This window comes from Molossus molossus, unplaced genomic scaffold (assembly GCF_014108415.1).
Source record: "Molossus molossus isolate mMolMol1 unplaced genomic scaffold, mMolMol1.p scaffold_m16_p_6, whole genome shotgun sequence".
In the NCBI taxonomy this organism is placed as follows: Eukaryota; Metazoa; Chordata; class Mammalia; order Chiroptera; family Molossidae; genus Molossus; species Molossus molossus.
This window is the reverse complement of record NW_023425399.1, coordinates 84,553,474-84,569,902: the sequence shown is the minus strand read 5'-3', so window position 1 is coordinate 84,569,902 and position 16,429 is coordinate 84,553,474. Positions and strand designations below refer to the sequence as shown.

The 16,429-nt window shown below is 39.8% G+C and overlaps 2 pseudogenes; one reads left to right on the top strand and one right to left on the bottom strand.

Moving 5' to 3' along the window:
• Positions 1–7,734: 7,734 nt before the first annotated feature.
• LOC118619266 lies at positions 7,735–11,481 on the bottom strand (annotated as a pseudogene).
• Positions 11,480–12,555, top strand: LOC118619265 (annotated as a pseudogene).
• Positions 12,556–16,429: the final 3,874 nt, after the last annotated feature.

The following is a 16,429-nucleotide window of genomic DNA, read 5'->3' as shown; positions in this document are numbered from 1 at the left end:
GGGAACAACTGGAAATACATGGCTGGAGAATGGTCTGGGAAACTACGGAGGACGGGAGAGAACACACCCAGAAAGCCGTCTACCCCAGAAAATCAATGGAATCAGAGAATACTGCCTGATGAAACATCCTGCAATACTTCAAATACAGTCCTCTAGGTCAGTACGTCTCACCCAAAGTTCCTGGAACCCTGGAGTCATTATTGCACGGGGTCCAGAAATCCAGAGGTGATCCAAGATAAGACAACGGAATAAATCCTTTCTCCCATTTGTTACAGTCCATAGATGCTGTCACAAATACTTAAATGCAAATTCACTTGAAAGTAGAATGAATTAATTCTAAGAATGTCGTGTGGCTGCTGCTTCCTGAACATTAAGGAGTCCGTATTACTCTGGAAGACTGGAAGCTTAGGTCTAGATAATGCAGAATTGTTGATGATCCCCGAGCCAGGCCGTGACGGGATGACTGCAGTTTTTAGAAGATTAATCTGTCAGTAGTGGATCAGATCAATGGAAATGGGGAGAGCACAGAAGCAGGAAAGATTCATACAAGCCAATCGGAAAAGCCCTGAGCAATTCTTCTCAAGCATCTCACAAGGCCGCACACTGCGAGACACAGTCTGTTCCTGGCATTTCCTCTGTGCGTCTGAAAGGAAACAACACTCCTGAGTATCCAGCATTACTTGAGACAGCACACCTGGTTCTTTTTTGTAATACTCTCATTTTTTTTCTGACGATACAATCAGCTCCAGCAGCAGAACAAAGGGATCCGTAGCTCAGCGTAGTCACAGCCACGCTTTGTCTTTTCTAAAGTGTGCGTCAGTCTAACTTTCCAGAAGTCTGCAGAACAGCCACCGGCGGCTGACTACAGCACTGTGGCCCCCTAGTGGGGCGACGGGAGTTCCAAGTGGAAAGCAGATTGGCTGAGAACAAGTGCAAACAAAACAACAAACCATAGTAGGTGAATATAAGAATGTCTTGAGATGCAATGAAATATTTGCTCTTAAAATCCCTTCATGCAAACCACATACAGACAACAAGACAAGCTCAGACAATGAGACTAAATACAGAGCAACTAAACGTCGGGACAGTAGGAAATACAAGATTAAAAAAAAAAATACAAAATAAAGATTAGAAAAACAACATCCAGGGTTATCTGGTCTAAATATAACTGACAAAACTGCGGTCGTAAGGACGGAATGGGGGTCCTTTCCCAAGGGCTGAAGGCACAGCCTATAATGCTGAGCTTCCAAGGTCTCTGCCTCCCCCTCTCCCCCCCATCAGCCCCCTGATTTTCTCCCGTGTCGTCATCCCACCAGATGCTTTGCTTGCTCAGTTTGGGAACTTGGAAGGAGAACAGTTGTTTTGTCTTGTTAGCCCCAGATTAACCCCTTTTAGAACATCATCATCCTTTATAACTTTGCTATGTTTTTCAACCATGATGGTTAAAACAAACTATAATACTTAGACCTGTTCTATTTCGTGTACAAATTAACACCTTCCTTTACTGCACTGACAGTTGTGGCAACTCACTGCTTATCCACTCTGAGGGGCATTAACTCCATGAAACCCAGGACAACAACCCTAGCAAGTCACACCTAGGACCGTGGGCTAGTAGAGAAAGAAGGTCATTAAAATCTTCATCCCTCTGGCCGGTACGGCTTAGTGGTTAGAGCCTCCACCCGCAGTCCAGAGAGACCCAGGTTGGTTCCCGCTAAGGGCATGTACCTGGGCTACAGTTTGTCCCTGGCCCCAGTCGGGGTTGTGCAGGAAGTGGCCACTCGATGTGTCCCTTTCACATCAATGTTTCTCTCCCCGCCCCTCCCCCCCAACTCTATCTGAACAAAAATGGAAAAATGTCCTCGGCCCTCAGGTGAGGATAAAAATAAATAAAATCTTCATCCCTCTGCCCACCCTCACACACCTCCACTCTCCCTTGCTAACTGGAAAGTTAGTCTTCATGCTCAGGATGCTACTCTGTCCAGGGAGAGATAGAAATCTATCCTGCTAGAATATTCCATGCTCCATTCTTAATTCACACCAATAAATAATTTCCAGTCTGGTTAGTCCTCCTTATCTCTAACCTAAATCAAGGGAGGTTTTGTTCAGTCAATTTCCTCTAATTCTATCCTCAGGGAAGATGGCCATTGTCTTCTGTGTAAGAGCCCTCGGTATCAAAGAAAATTAAATTTGCTCCTGGTCTTAGAGAAGCATCAAATATTATAGCTGGAAATGATAAAAAAAAATTTTTAAAAAATCACCTCAAGCAACCACCCTCTCCTTTTCACCTCACCCTCCCAATACCCACAACTTAAATAAAATATGAAGGAACTAAAACCCAAAGAGGGTAGGTGACTTGTCCAAGGACACACAGTGTGCTAATCACATTTCAGCTCTGCACCATATATTTTTGACTGGTTCCTTTAACATTTTGTCATGTGTTTTTCAACTAAAATAAACTCTGAAGTTATCTTGTAACAATCTCTAGGCAGGTGAACACAAACCTTAATGCACAAAGAAGCTCCCAGGCATGAGGAAAGGAGTCAATGAATAAGGAATGGAGACTGTGGCAAATTGAATCTCCTCTGACTGGTGTTCTAAACGCAGAGACCCTGCAGTGAGGAGATTATCATCCCCATTGTTCAAACCAAGAAACTAAAGGTCAAAGTGGCTAAATGGCTTGACCACGGAATTCCAGCAGGTAGCAGCTCTGAACCCATCTGTGTCTCCAAGTCTGCACTGGTTGTCATTAAAAACAAGAGAGATGTTGAAAGTGCTTTTAAAAATTAACATTTTTTTTCTGAAGTATGACAATACTTTATGTGTACTTAAGCTTCTACATTAAATGCTTAGAGTCTTAATGTAGAAACTAATCTAAATGTTGTCTCTTTTAGACTAAAAGACTCTGAAAAACAGAAATTGTATTTTTTAGAAAGGTACCATAGGCATATATGCAATGACTACATTTTGATGGTCTGAATTTGAAAATGTTAAGTGAAAAAGGAACGTTGTCTCCAGTGCCAATATGCTCTGCTTACGTTTATCACGAAACTACCTTTACTTTTTAAACTGCCCAGCTACCCGGATCCAGCCTCCACTTCACCATTTCTGCCGTATTTCAGACAGTCTGGCTTTTGCCTTCCTGTTATTTTTTGTAAGGTTGTTATTTTCTCTGCATATTAACACTACTCTTCATTGTCCGTGTTTCTGATCTTTCCTCCAAATCACTGTGAATTCTGATCTTATCCCATAAGGATCTAGAATCCTGATGAGTTTATTCCACCAAGCTTTGGAAAAGTTTCTCATTACTTGACGTAGCATAGTCAAGTCTTTTTTATTACATGAAACATAAATTCTTTTATGCTGAATCAAGAAAGTAAGAAGGGCTTATTCAAAGAATGTGAAGATATATCACATTTTCTAAGGGCACAAGTAAACTATTATATTATTTCCAATATATTATTGTGCTTTGTCTGTACTTATTCTTCTGCATTTAATGTCTCAGTCTTCCATATATGATGGTTCATCTGAGTGCTGTTTCTTCTCATCTATAAGCTTCTAGAGAATAGAGATGATATTTGTTGTTTGATATGGGTAACAAAGTTGGGAATTAAAATGTGAGGCACAAAGTTGACTCTTGATCTCTCTGAGAAGTCTTTTTTTTAAAAAAAATAATTTTTTTCTCTATTGATTTGAGAAAGAGAGGAAGGGAGAAGGAGAGAGAGATAGAAACATCGATGAGAGAGAACATCGATCGTCCACCTCCTGCATGCGCCCCACTGGGGATTTGGCTCACAATCTGGCCATGTGACCTGACCAGGAATCAAACTGGTGACCTCTTGGTGCATGGGTCAATGCTGAATCACTGAGTCACACAGGTCGGGCTCTCTGAGAAGTTTTTTATTCTCTCTGTTCTTTTTTTATTTCTGTATTTATTTCCCCCATGTTATCTCTGCACCTTCTTTACCATCTCTTAGCACCATTATTATCTCTTCATCATTTCTTAGTATCTCCATCTTTCTTTAAGTAGGTTTCCTTTTCTTGTGGATGACCCAATATTTGCTCCCACAGTCTCTGGGTCTATATGAACTCAAAGCTCTGGGTCTCAGAACCAATCAGCAACATTAATTCTAATTCTCAGGAAGGGCCTGATTGGTCACTGGTCAGTCACAGGATCGGTTGGTCTTGGCTGACAGTCCATCCTTATTTAGTTAGCTACAATGAGGAATGATGAGGACGGTGGGGCTAGTCCAACCAGCAGCTGTGAGCAAAGTAGTTTCTCTAGAAAGAGCCAAAGCAAAGTAATCAATCAAATGTGTCTGGCTCATCCCCCTGCCCTAGCATATGCAAATCTAAAGTTGTATGTGCATACATAGCATGTTCTGAGTATCCATATTAAAGGCATTATCACATTTACCTCCATCCAACAAAGGATAATCCAAAGTAACATCTAGCTACTCTTTCCAAGGTGATGACATGGAGATATTTTTCTCCAAGTGAATTCTCTTCCTCCTCTAGCTCCATCTCACAATTTTTCAACCTTTGGACTAAATAGTAGGTTTATATATATGTCATCTCCAGCCCTGGCCGGTTTGGCTCAGTGGTTAGAGCGTCAGCCTGTGGACCCGAGTCCCGGTTTCAGTTCCCACTAAGGGCACGTACCTCGGTTGCAGTTTGTCCCCGGCCCTGGTTGGGGCTGTGTGGGTGGTGACCAGTTGATGTGTCTCTCTCACATCGATGTTTCTCGCTCTCTCTTCCCTCTTCTCTCCCTCCTGCTCTATCTGAAAACAAATGCAAAAATGTCCTCAAATGAGGATAAAAACATTTTTTTTTAATATATGTCATCTCCAAATACACACGTGTGTGTGTATGTGTGTGTGTGTATATATATATATATACACACATACAGAGGGAGAGGGAGAGAGAGAGAGAACAGGAAAATTGAAAAAATTTACAGGGAAAAAGAAATTCTACAATATGGATATAGGTTAAAATATATACATCAAGTAGTAGTAGAAACTGCCTCATCACATCACAGTTCATTAGTTTTCATCTTTTCCAGAGGTAGGTCCTTTTCAATCTCTCTGGTTGGTTCTTCCATCTTCCCACCTCTTAATGTTGGAGAAACCCAGGACACCATCTTTTATCCTCTTTCCCTTTCTGTCTGTTTACATGCACATCCTTGGTGAGCTCATTTAATCTTATAGCTTCAAATACCATCACTAAGCTGATGGCTCCCACTTTTGTATATCCAGGCTAGATTTTAAAACTATGCTCCAGAATTGTATATCTAACTACTTACATGGCAGCTCGATCTAAATGTTTAAGAGATATCTCAAACTCAAATGTCCAAAACTGAGCTCCTCATCTTTCCCCAAACCTTCTTCTCTACAGTTTCCCCATCTTTGTTCTCTATCTTCCAGTTGCTCTTAAAAATACCCATAAACATTTACAAAATTTAAAAGCATATTAGTGTGAAGTCAGGATCTCAAAGAGATACTTGCTTGTCCATGTTCATGTGGCATTATTCACAATAGCCAAGACGTGGAAACAATCTAAATACCTATCGACAAATGAATGAATAAAGAAAATGTGGTATATACATATAGTGAAATCTTATTCAACCTTAAAAAGAAAAAAATCTTGCAATATGTAAAAACATGAATTAACCTAGGGGACATTATACTAAGTGAAATAACCAGTCACAGAAGGACAAATACTCCATGATTTTACTTATATGCTGTATCTAGACAGAGTCAAACTCAGAAAAACAGAGAGTGGAATGTTGGATACCAGAGACTGGGGAAAGCGGAAATGGAGAATGGCTATTCAATGAGAATAAAACTTCAGTTATACAAGAGAAATACGTTCTAGAGATCTCACAATATCATACCTGTATTTAATAATACTATATTATACACTTAAAATTTATTTTATTTTCGTTTTTTATTTATTTATTTTTTAAATTTTATTTTTGTTACAGATGTTTCTCCTTTTTTAGCCCATTGACACCCTCCTCCCCATCCCCCCCGCCCCGTCCCTGGCTTTGTTGTTCATGTCCATTGGTTATGCATACATGTATATAAATTCTGTGGTTTATCTCTATTAAAATTTATTTTAAAAGGTAGATCTCATATTAATGCTTTTTTACCATAATAAAATAATATTCTTAGTCCACAAAGAAAATACAGGGTGGAACAAAAGTAGGTTTACAGTTATGATGAGTATGTAAAACACAGAGGTTATTCTTGTATTATTATTCATTAATTATTATACTATTTTCCATATGAACAATTATAAACCTACTTTTGCCTCACCCTGTATAAATAAATTATACCCAAATAGAAATTACATGAGTCATATGAACCATATTTTTTTATCTTTATTGTTGAAAGTATTACAGATATTCCCCCCTTATCTCCCCCGTTGACCCTCTCCTGCCCACTCCCACCCCCCTCCTGACTCCCCCACACTATTTATTGTCTGTGCCCATTGGTTATGCCTATATGCATATAAATTCTTTGGTTTATCTCTTTCCACCCCTATCACCCTTCCCTCTGAGGTTTGTCAGCCTGTTCCTTACTTCCATGTCTCTAGATCTATTTTGATCATCAGCTTATTTTTGAACCACATTTTTTATCACAATACAATAAAAGTAAAAATTAACAAACTCAATCACTTGTAAAATTTCAAACCAAATCTAAATAATTTTTAGATTAAAGAGGAAATCAAGACTGAACTGCAATTTATTTAGATATTAACAAAATAAAAACACTACAGATCTAAATGTGTAGAATGAGGACAAAGAGAAAATTGCATAGATTTAAATAAATTTGTTAGAAAATAAGAGTTGAAAATAAAGAAATTACATATTCAGTCTAAAACATTAGAAAGAGAATCTAAACAACCCTAAAGAAAGTAAAATGAACCCATCTGGTGTAGCTCAATGGTTGAGCGTCGACCCATGCACCAAGAGGTTGTCTGTTCAATTCCCGGTCAGAGCACATGCCCAGGCTGTGGGCATGATCCCCAACTGGGGGGCATGCAGGAGGTGGCCAATCAATGTTCTTTCTCATCGATGTTTCTCTCTCTCTCTCTCTCTCTCTCTCAAATCAATAAAGAAAAAAAAATTTTTTTTTTAAAGAAAGTAAAATGAGCCCTGGCTGGTTTTGCTCAGTGGTTAGAGCATTGGCCCACAGACCAATGAGTGGCAGGGTTCGATTCCAGTCCAGGGCATGTATCTCAGTTTCGGTTAGTCCCTGGCTTTGATAGGGCCGTGTGGGAGGCAACCATTTGATGTGTCCCTCGAACACTGATGTTTCTGTCTCTCCCCCTCTCTCTCTTCTTCCCTCTTACTCTGTCTGATGATAAATGAAAAAATATCCTCAAATGAGGATTAAAAAAAAGAAAGTATAATGAAGGACTTACTAGTAAAATGATAAATTAATGATATAGATTATCTCAAAAGTAAATTTGATCAAAATAATCAAAAGCTGTTTCTTTGAAAAGAGCAGTAATGTATGCTTTTTACAAATATGTTCACATTATTTAAAAAGAAAAACAGGCCATTTTAATGTTCTTTACAATAGAATAAATAGTTTATGACTGCAGACATGTAAGCTGTGAGATAGTACTAAGAAACACTGCAGTAAAGGAGTTTTCCTGATTAGTACATAGTCGTCAATAATTATAAGGAGTTACTTGCATGAAACTGCTTTCAAACCAGTAAGACTGCATTTATGCATCCATCATTTTCAGGATTGTTGGTAACCTGGGCATATTTTCACCAAATAACCTTGCTTCCTTGTGTCACAAAGCCCAACTCACTCACTGTCACCTCAGTGACAGTACCTTTGGTAATAACACCCAAAGTTGTATAAAGCAGGGATGAGGGATTTCTTTAAACCAAGTATTGGCAGGCAAAGGTGGCTTTCAGTTCAGGGTGTGTTACATGGGCCTTCTTGAAACATAAAACTATTGGCCTAATGAATCTTTCATATTTAGGTGGTTTTTGAGTAAAGCCATCTCCAACAAAGCAGACTTTAGTAACCATCCTCTTCCATGCTTTTTTCTTTCTCTTTCCTGTTCGAATAACTTTTAATACCTCTGTTTCTCTCTGGGCTCAAACTTTGGGCAGTGGGACTTCCCGTTTTCCCCACTTTCTCATTTCGTTTTTGTTTAATCATATTAGAAAGTACTTTAGCTCGGGACTGTCCCTCTCTGTCCAGTAGATACGCAGGTACTCTCTTTGTGGAGTCTTGTCATCATTCTTTTGTTTGGTGTTTCTCTTTTCATGCATCTTGGTAGTCTTTTTCATTTGTATTTTCTCAGCATGGCGCTATTTATGGTAGAGCTTAGCCTTCAGACCAATCATCTTTTTTGCCTTCTTTGAACGTTCATGAGCCTCTCGACCTTCCTTCTTTCTCGTTTTCTCATGGTAGTCCAAACGATATCCATAGCGCTTACGGTGTAACTCAATATACTCGTTTTGTGCATGATTACGGCCGCCGGGCCGCCGGGTGCCGTCCCCCGGGCACCAAGAATCTTACAACTTTCGGGCCTCAGGGACCCACGAGCCAACTCTTCGCAATTCGCGACAGGAAAAAGCTATGTTCACATTATTAAGGAAAAAAGAAAGAAGATATAAATTAGAAAAAACAGTAAGAATAAGAAAGGATAAATAAGTATAGATATAAAGAAATGTTTGAAATAACAATGGAAAATACAGAAAAACAAAATATTTAAAATTTAAAATTATTAAAATTTACATTTTAAAAACCAGTTTTAAAGCACTAACAACTCAAGCCCTAGCCGGTTTGGCTCAGCAGTTGGAGCGTCAGCCTGCGGTACAGAGAGACCCAGGTTCGGTTCCCGCTAAGGGCACGTACCTCTGTTGCAGTTTGTCCCCGGCCCTGCGGGTGGCAGCCACTCGATGTGTCCCTTCACATCGATGTTTCTCTCTCTCTCTCTCTCTCTTCCTCTCTCTCCCTCCCGCTCTATCTGAACAAAAAATGGAAAAATGTCCTAGGGTGAGGATAAATAAAAAAAAAAAAAAAAGGCGCTAACAACTCAAAACTAACAACTAACAGCTCAAAAAGGACCATAAAGCTCAATAGATGAACAGAGAAGAAATGTAAAAGTTGGTCAAATTTTGATTCCTGCAAAATGCGTAAGTTTTGGCTGACTTTATAGGTAATTTATACCAACTTTATATTTATTTTTTTTAAAAACTATAATCTCTTATTTAAATTGTTCCAAAACACAGGAAACTATGGGAAGCTTTCCAACCTCATTCCTTGAAGATGCCTCCAGGTAAGGAAAATACCAAAAATCCTACTGATCAAAACAAGTTATGATATCCAAAATAAAACTTCAGGAAATTAAGTTCTGCAGTGTATTAAAAAGAATTATATATGATTCAACTGTGAAAAATAGCATTTAATGAAAAAAATCATTTTTATAGGAAAATGATTTAATATTAGAAAATGTATTCCTATGAATCACTACAATAACAAATTACAAATGAAATAACATAAAGTGATCTTGCTAAATTCCAAAAGCACTTTGTAAATTAAGCACTTATTCCTGATTGAAATTTACAGTACACTAGAAATAGAAGCAACTTACTAAAATTCCCAAAGGATATAATATAGAAATATGTCATAAATGTCTTATTTAAAAGTAAAATATGAGAAGCATTCACATTAAAATTAGGAGCTGAACAACAATGTCTGCTAACAATGCTTTCATTCTACATTTGCTGCATCCTCATAGTCTAATATTTATTCATAAAGAGACAGTAATATCATTATGCAGACGATATAATTACCTATCTAAACATATATAAAATAATTAAGTAAGCAGTTATTACAGTGAATAAATACAGCTTAATAATGTGCTACGTTTAAGACATAAATCTTCTGCTTTCATATATGAAGGCAATAATTAGAAACAGAAACAGAAAAAAACAAAATCCAGGCACAATTATGCACTAAAAAGTAACATGCTTAGAAATTATCTTTAAAAGCATGCAAGAAATAAAAACAAGAAATAATATTTTACTGAAGGACATTTTAAGAAGGAAATGAGTTAGTAAAGTAGCATCCCATCATCCTGAGTGAGAAATTTTTATATTCGAATGATACCAATTTCCTTAAAGCAATTCATAAAGTCAATAAAATCCCAGTTGAAATCTCATTGAGGCTTATTTGTGATATCTAACAAAATTATAAAATTTATTTGTAAAAATAAATTCACAAGAGCCAAGATATTTTTTTAAAAGATTAAGTGGAATTTGATAACATACTAGTTATCAACACTTACTATTTAAAAAATACTATAAAGTTATAGTAATTCAAACAATGTGATATTGGATCAGGTATTTTAAAAAAGTTATATGAACCACAATAGAGAAACAGAGCCATATATATATTTTATCCTCACCCAAGGACATTTTTGCATTTATCTTCAGATAGAGCGGGTGGGAGAAAGGAAGGAAGAGAGACAGAGAAACATCATGTGAGAGAGCCACACCAAGTCGTTGCCACCCACACGACCCCAACAGGGGCCAGGGACAAACGGCAACCAAGGTACGTGCCCTTAGCGGGAACCGAACCTGGGACTCTCTGATCCGCAGGCCGACGCTCTAACCACTGAGCCAAACCAGCAACGGCCATATAAATATTTTATACTAGCAAGGTGACTGATGGTGGATGGTTTGTGCTGGGGACATAAGTCAAGATGGGGACTGGACACACCAGAAAGACCGACCATGTGATTAAAGGGTTGGGGTTTGGGGCCACTTTATATCAGCCTAATCTCCCTGAAGGACAAGGAGTTGAAAACTGAGTTCAGCCACGGGGCCAGTGATTCACTCCATCATGCCTGTGTGATGAAACCCCAATAGAAACTTTGGATATTGAGCTTGGAAAAACTTCCCTGGTTCCCTGCTGTCACACATTATAGTTAAAAGGAGCTAACACCAACCAAGACACCACTGGGACAAGGCAACCGAAAACTTTGAATTTGGACCCCTTCCAGACTTCACCTATTTATCTCTTGTTTTGGCTGGTTCTGATTTGTATCTTTTTGCTATAATTACACTGTAAGCATAAGCACAGCACTTTCAGTGAGTTGTTTGAGTATTTCTAATGAACTTTCAAACATGCGGGTAGTCATGGGAAGCCCTGATTTTGTAGTGGGTTGGTCAGAATCGAGGAAACTCCCAAATTTGTAGCTGACATCTGAAGTGAGGACAGTTTTGCAGGGTACTAAGCCCCGACCTTGAGTTTGACAGGCTCATTACAACATGTAAAAGGAAACAGAGGTCCGCTGCCTCCAGCTGGCCTGGAGCAGCAGTACCGACCCCTCCGCCAGCATCCCCACGGTACCCCAACCGTCCACACCCAGCTGCTCTCCGGAGACTCTGCCTCTAGGTCCCTCTGTCTGGCCCGCGTCCCTTCTCGGGACCTGAGCAGTCGCCATGGCACAGGTTCTCAGAGGCACTGTGACCGACTTCCTTGGGTTGGATGACTCCCCCTGACCCAGAAACTCTTCCGAAGGCCATGAAGGGCCTGAGCACCGACCGACAAGGGGAGCATCCTGACCCTGCTGACATCCTGGGGTGACGCTCAGCACCAGGAGATCGTGGCCGCCTTGAAAACGCTGTTTGGCAGGGACCTTCAGGACGACCTGAAATCAGAGCTGACCGGAAAGTTTGAGAAACTGATCGTGTCTCTGATGAAACCCTCCTGGCTTTGTGACGCCCTCCTGACTCTGTGACGCCCTCCTGGCTCTGTGACGCCCATGAGCTGAAGCACGCGCTCTGGGGAGCTGGGACCACGAGCAGGTGCTGACGGAAATGATTGCTCCCAGGATCTCTGAAGAAGACGACAGCTCCAACCTGGAGGAGGACGTGGTTGGGGATACCTCGGGGTACTACCAGAGCGAGTTGGTGGTTCTCCTTCAGGCTTATAGAGACCCTGACTCCGGAACTGAGGAATCGCAGGTTGAGCAATATGCTCAGGTACTGTTTCAGGCTGGAGAACTTAAACGGGGGACGGTGAAGACAAGTTTAGCACCATCTTAGGGACACGAAGTGGGCCTCATTTGTGAAGGGTGTTTGGCAAATACATGACTATATCAGGATCTCAAAAGGGGGAAACCACAGCCGAGAGACTTCTGGTTCTTTGGAGCAACTACTCCTCGCTGTTGTGGAATGCGTTCGGAGTGAGCCTGCCTACCCGGTGGAAACCTCTGCTCTGCGATGAAGGGTGCTAGGACCCGGGCCGTACCCTCACCACAGCCATCGTTTCCCAGGGCGGGGTCGACCTGTTCAACATTAGGAAGGAGTTCAGGAAGAATATTGCCGCCTCTCTTTGTTCCACTGTTAAGGGTGATACATCCAGAGACTATAAGAAAGCCCGCCGGCTGCTCTGCGTGGGAGAAGGTGATGGACGTGCCACCTGGGAAAGGACCCCTGCCCGTGCCCGCCACCGCGGCCACTGCTCGCAACCCCCGTGTTTGCCGGAGCTGGACACCTTGCCTTATTCCCGCTAGATTCTTAGACCCAACACGTGTCGTAGAAGCAGATTGCGGAGCTTCTTTCTGATCTTCTAGTAAGATCTTTCTCTCTGACTGTTGTAGTCCTCAAGCCTACTTATGTTACTAAGACTCAAGTCCGGTCACTTTTATTTTCCTTTAAGGGGTGAGACTGCTTTTAGCCTTTTAAACAGATATGAAATTGATATCCGTATTACCTTAATTGGAAGCGTAGCCTTGGAAATTGTGAACACCTGGAAGTCCCATTAATCACGTTTGCCACTAAACTAAACCTGAAAAATTATGCTGGTTACATTCAAAAGATTAACCAAAAATAAACATTTCCTTCCCCCTTAAAAAAAAAAGAAATAGAGGAAGATATTTTAATAATCTTGGGATATGCAAAACCTTCCTAATACAACTCAAATACAGAAACTATACAGAAAAAGATAAACATATTTGATGACATAAAATTATTAACTTTATGTCATAATAAAATAACAAAGGGTACAAAATAAAAAAGGATACCATAAAACAAAATTACAAGATAAGTGACAGATTGTGAGAAATATTTGAAACCAATAATAGACAAAGAAATATTATTTATAGTACACAAATTTTCTTAGTGAATAGAAAAATGACAACTCAGTTTTTAAATGGGTAAAACAAATAAACAGGTAATTCATTGAACTATAAATACTCTCTCCCAAAAAACAACCACAAAAAGAGACATCACTCATAATGCAGAAGTGAAAATTAAGTAATGAAATATTATCTTTCACTCTTGTAAGTATGTTCTTGTATTAGTTTTAGTTTCAGCAAAAACTAGAAACAATTTAAATGCACACAGCAGGCACTGTTAAAAAATAATGGGTTATAGCCCTGGCCGGTTTGGCTCAGCGGTTAGAGCGCCGGCCTGCGGTCCGGAGAGACCCGGGTTCGGTTCCCGCTAAGGGCATGTACTTCGGTTGCAGTTTGTCCCCGGCCCTGGTTGGTCGTGCGGGTGGCAGCCACTCGATGTGTCCCTTCACATCGATGTTTCTCTCTCTCTCTCCCTTCCTCTCTCTCCCTCCCACTCTATCTGTACAAAAAATGGAAAAATATCCTCAAGTGAGGATAAAAAAAAAAAAAAAAAAAAAAAAAAAAAAAAAATAATGGGTTATATCCACACATGCTGATGAGGAAAGATCTCTAAGACATATTTGGAAATAAAAAGGACATCACAACACAATATATTTAGACATACTTTTATATATAAATTATATACAACACATATAATTTAGGAAAAGCTGAATAGAGATATCTCTGAAACTCAACCACAGTGTAGATTGGTCATCTCAACGGCCCTTCCAGCTTCCTTCTAGTTGGAAAGCTAAAACCACTAGAGTTCTCGATATGAATGAGGCCATAGATGTGAATTTAGGACAAGATTTGAGAGTGCAAGTGAAGCAGAGGCCAGTTCCCTGCCCATCTTGTTTCTTTTGGCAAGCAAGGTCGGAGAAACTTTTTCTGCAGAAATATTCCAGCTTTCTGGTGTTGACATGCAGCTGTGGCAGAATCTGGCACAGTAGTGGATTCTTGATTCTGGCTTTCTAATCCATGGTTCAGAGCTATGGGTGTCCACTTTCCTGCTTCCTGGGTGTCCAGAGACTATTACAGTGACCATGGCAGCCACAGCAACGTCTTGACCTTGGGTTTCACCTACAGCATGAGTTGTTGAACTCGTATGAACTGTGGCAGCCTCAAAGGTAGTTCCCCTGGTGGATCAATTCTCTCTCACTCTGGAGTCCCAGGCTATAGCCTATTTGTATACCTCTTTCGATGATTTTGTAAGTATTTATACCCCTATGTTAAATGTCTTTATGTTTAAGAGACCAAGGGAGGTTTCTGTTTCCAGCACGTGCTTGGTAAGAATAGTGGAATTGGAGCAGGGGCCCAGGAATCTGCATACCAGGAGGTTCTCAGGTTAATGTTTCAGCCAGATTCCACTTTGAGATGCAGTGCTTTAGGGAGTGATTGCCTCAGGTCACCCAAACAGTATCTGCAATAAAGTTGGGTTGTCTTTTCTTAAATACCTCAAGACTTGGGTTGCTACTTAGAGGCTTAGCAACAAAGGTGTCCCTACAGGGTAACAGGGCTTCTAGTTAGCTATATTAAACCTCCTTGAGTTATGGGGCAGATGTCAACTAGAATTACATAAACTGCTTTGTTGAAAAGATTACAATAAGCTGTCACCTAGATGCTTCATCAAGATATAAAGAAACTTAATTCAAGATGTATTTAGTAAGAGGTTGATAGACTTAAAGAGTGTTTATACAAAATGGACAAGAAAGATTAGGGGAGGTGGTGAATGTAGGTAAGATTTCTGTCTTGAGAGCCAAAGTGCAATGGAGGAGCACATTTGGAAAGGAGAGTAATGAATGATGTTCCAAAGAACATCATGAATGGGAGGTGTTAGAGATCCAGCAAGGCTAAAAGACAAAAATCAGTAACGAAAGGAAGATGAAGGTCATTACAATCACAGATGCAGGAAGTAATTACTGCAATAACATAAAACCTGGGTAAAAAGTCTTAATTCTGCTATGTTTTAATCATGTAATCTTTCTGAGTTTTATTTTCCTCATGGTTAACACATAGAAAAATGACCCACATTTCAAGGAGCTTGAAAGAACAATATGAGGCCATGCATGGAAAGTAGCTTTGGTGCTTGCCCTATAAATTCTAAATAAATGCTGGTTTCTTTTCTTCCTCCTACTGGCTCTTGATGCCTGATATCTTACAGCCAACCTATATAACCTATATGGCCATAGGATGAGGAAAAGAACAAAGTTTTACTTGACACATCTACTCTCTAATATATTTAAGAAGTACAATGTAGTGGTCAAGAGCAAGACTCACAACCCAGACATTTAATCACAAAGACTAGGTCAACCTCACCTACGAGGTCTTTAAAGTCTCATAAATATACCATATTTTTACTTTATTGATTTTGAGAGAGAGAGGAAGGGAGAAGAAGAGAGAGATAGAAACATCAATGAGAGAGAACATCGATTGGCCACTTCTTGCATGCCCCCACTGGGGATCAGGCCCACAACCTGGGCATGTGCTCTGACCAGGAATCGAACAGGCGACCTCTTGGTGCATGGGTTGACACTCAACCACTGAACCACACCGGCCGGGCTAAATATGCCATATGTTTTACACAGCTGTATAGATTTGATTTTTTTCTGGAGGAAGAAAGGTAGATCATTATCATGTATTCCCATATGTAAGTGTAAAGAAGTACACTGACTTTACCAGTAGACCACCCTCCCTTCTAGCCTATCAGCTGGAGTTTCTGTATTCCCGTGTATGAGCCCTTAATTCTTATTTATTTATTGTATGTTATATGTGGGTTGTTTTGCAATTTTTATTAATTTATTTTTGTTGCAGATGTTTCTCCTTTTTCCCCCCAGGCACCCTCCTCCTAGTCCTACCCTCCCCCCACCCCAGCATTGTTGTCAATGTTCATTGGCTATGAATACATGCATATAAGTTGTTTGGTTTATCTTATCCATCTCCCCAGCCCAAGCCCTTAACTCTTGTAATTAGCTGATTTAATAAATATTGTATTGACTGTCTACTGGGAGCAGACTCTTTAGGGAGGAAATATTAACGCTTGACTGATATTTTGAATTTTTATTATTAATTACATAATGTTTGGTTTCATATTAAGAAACAAGTTGTGGATTTTTTTGCAGAATAGTAATCAATGTCAGTTTATGATGCTTATGGGTTTTTTGTTTGTTTGTTTTTTTGTTTGTTTGTTTGAGAACTTGGAAGATTTTATCTGAAATCAGTGAGCTGTCTTGCTGTTTCTTATTTTTTCGCTTTTTTCTGACCAGTTACAAAA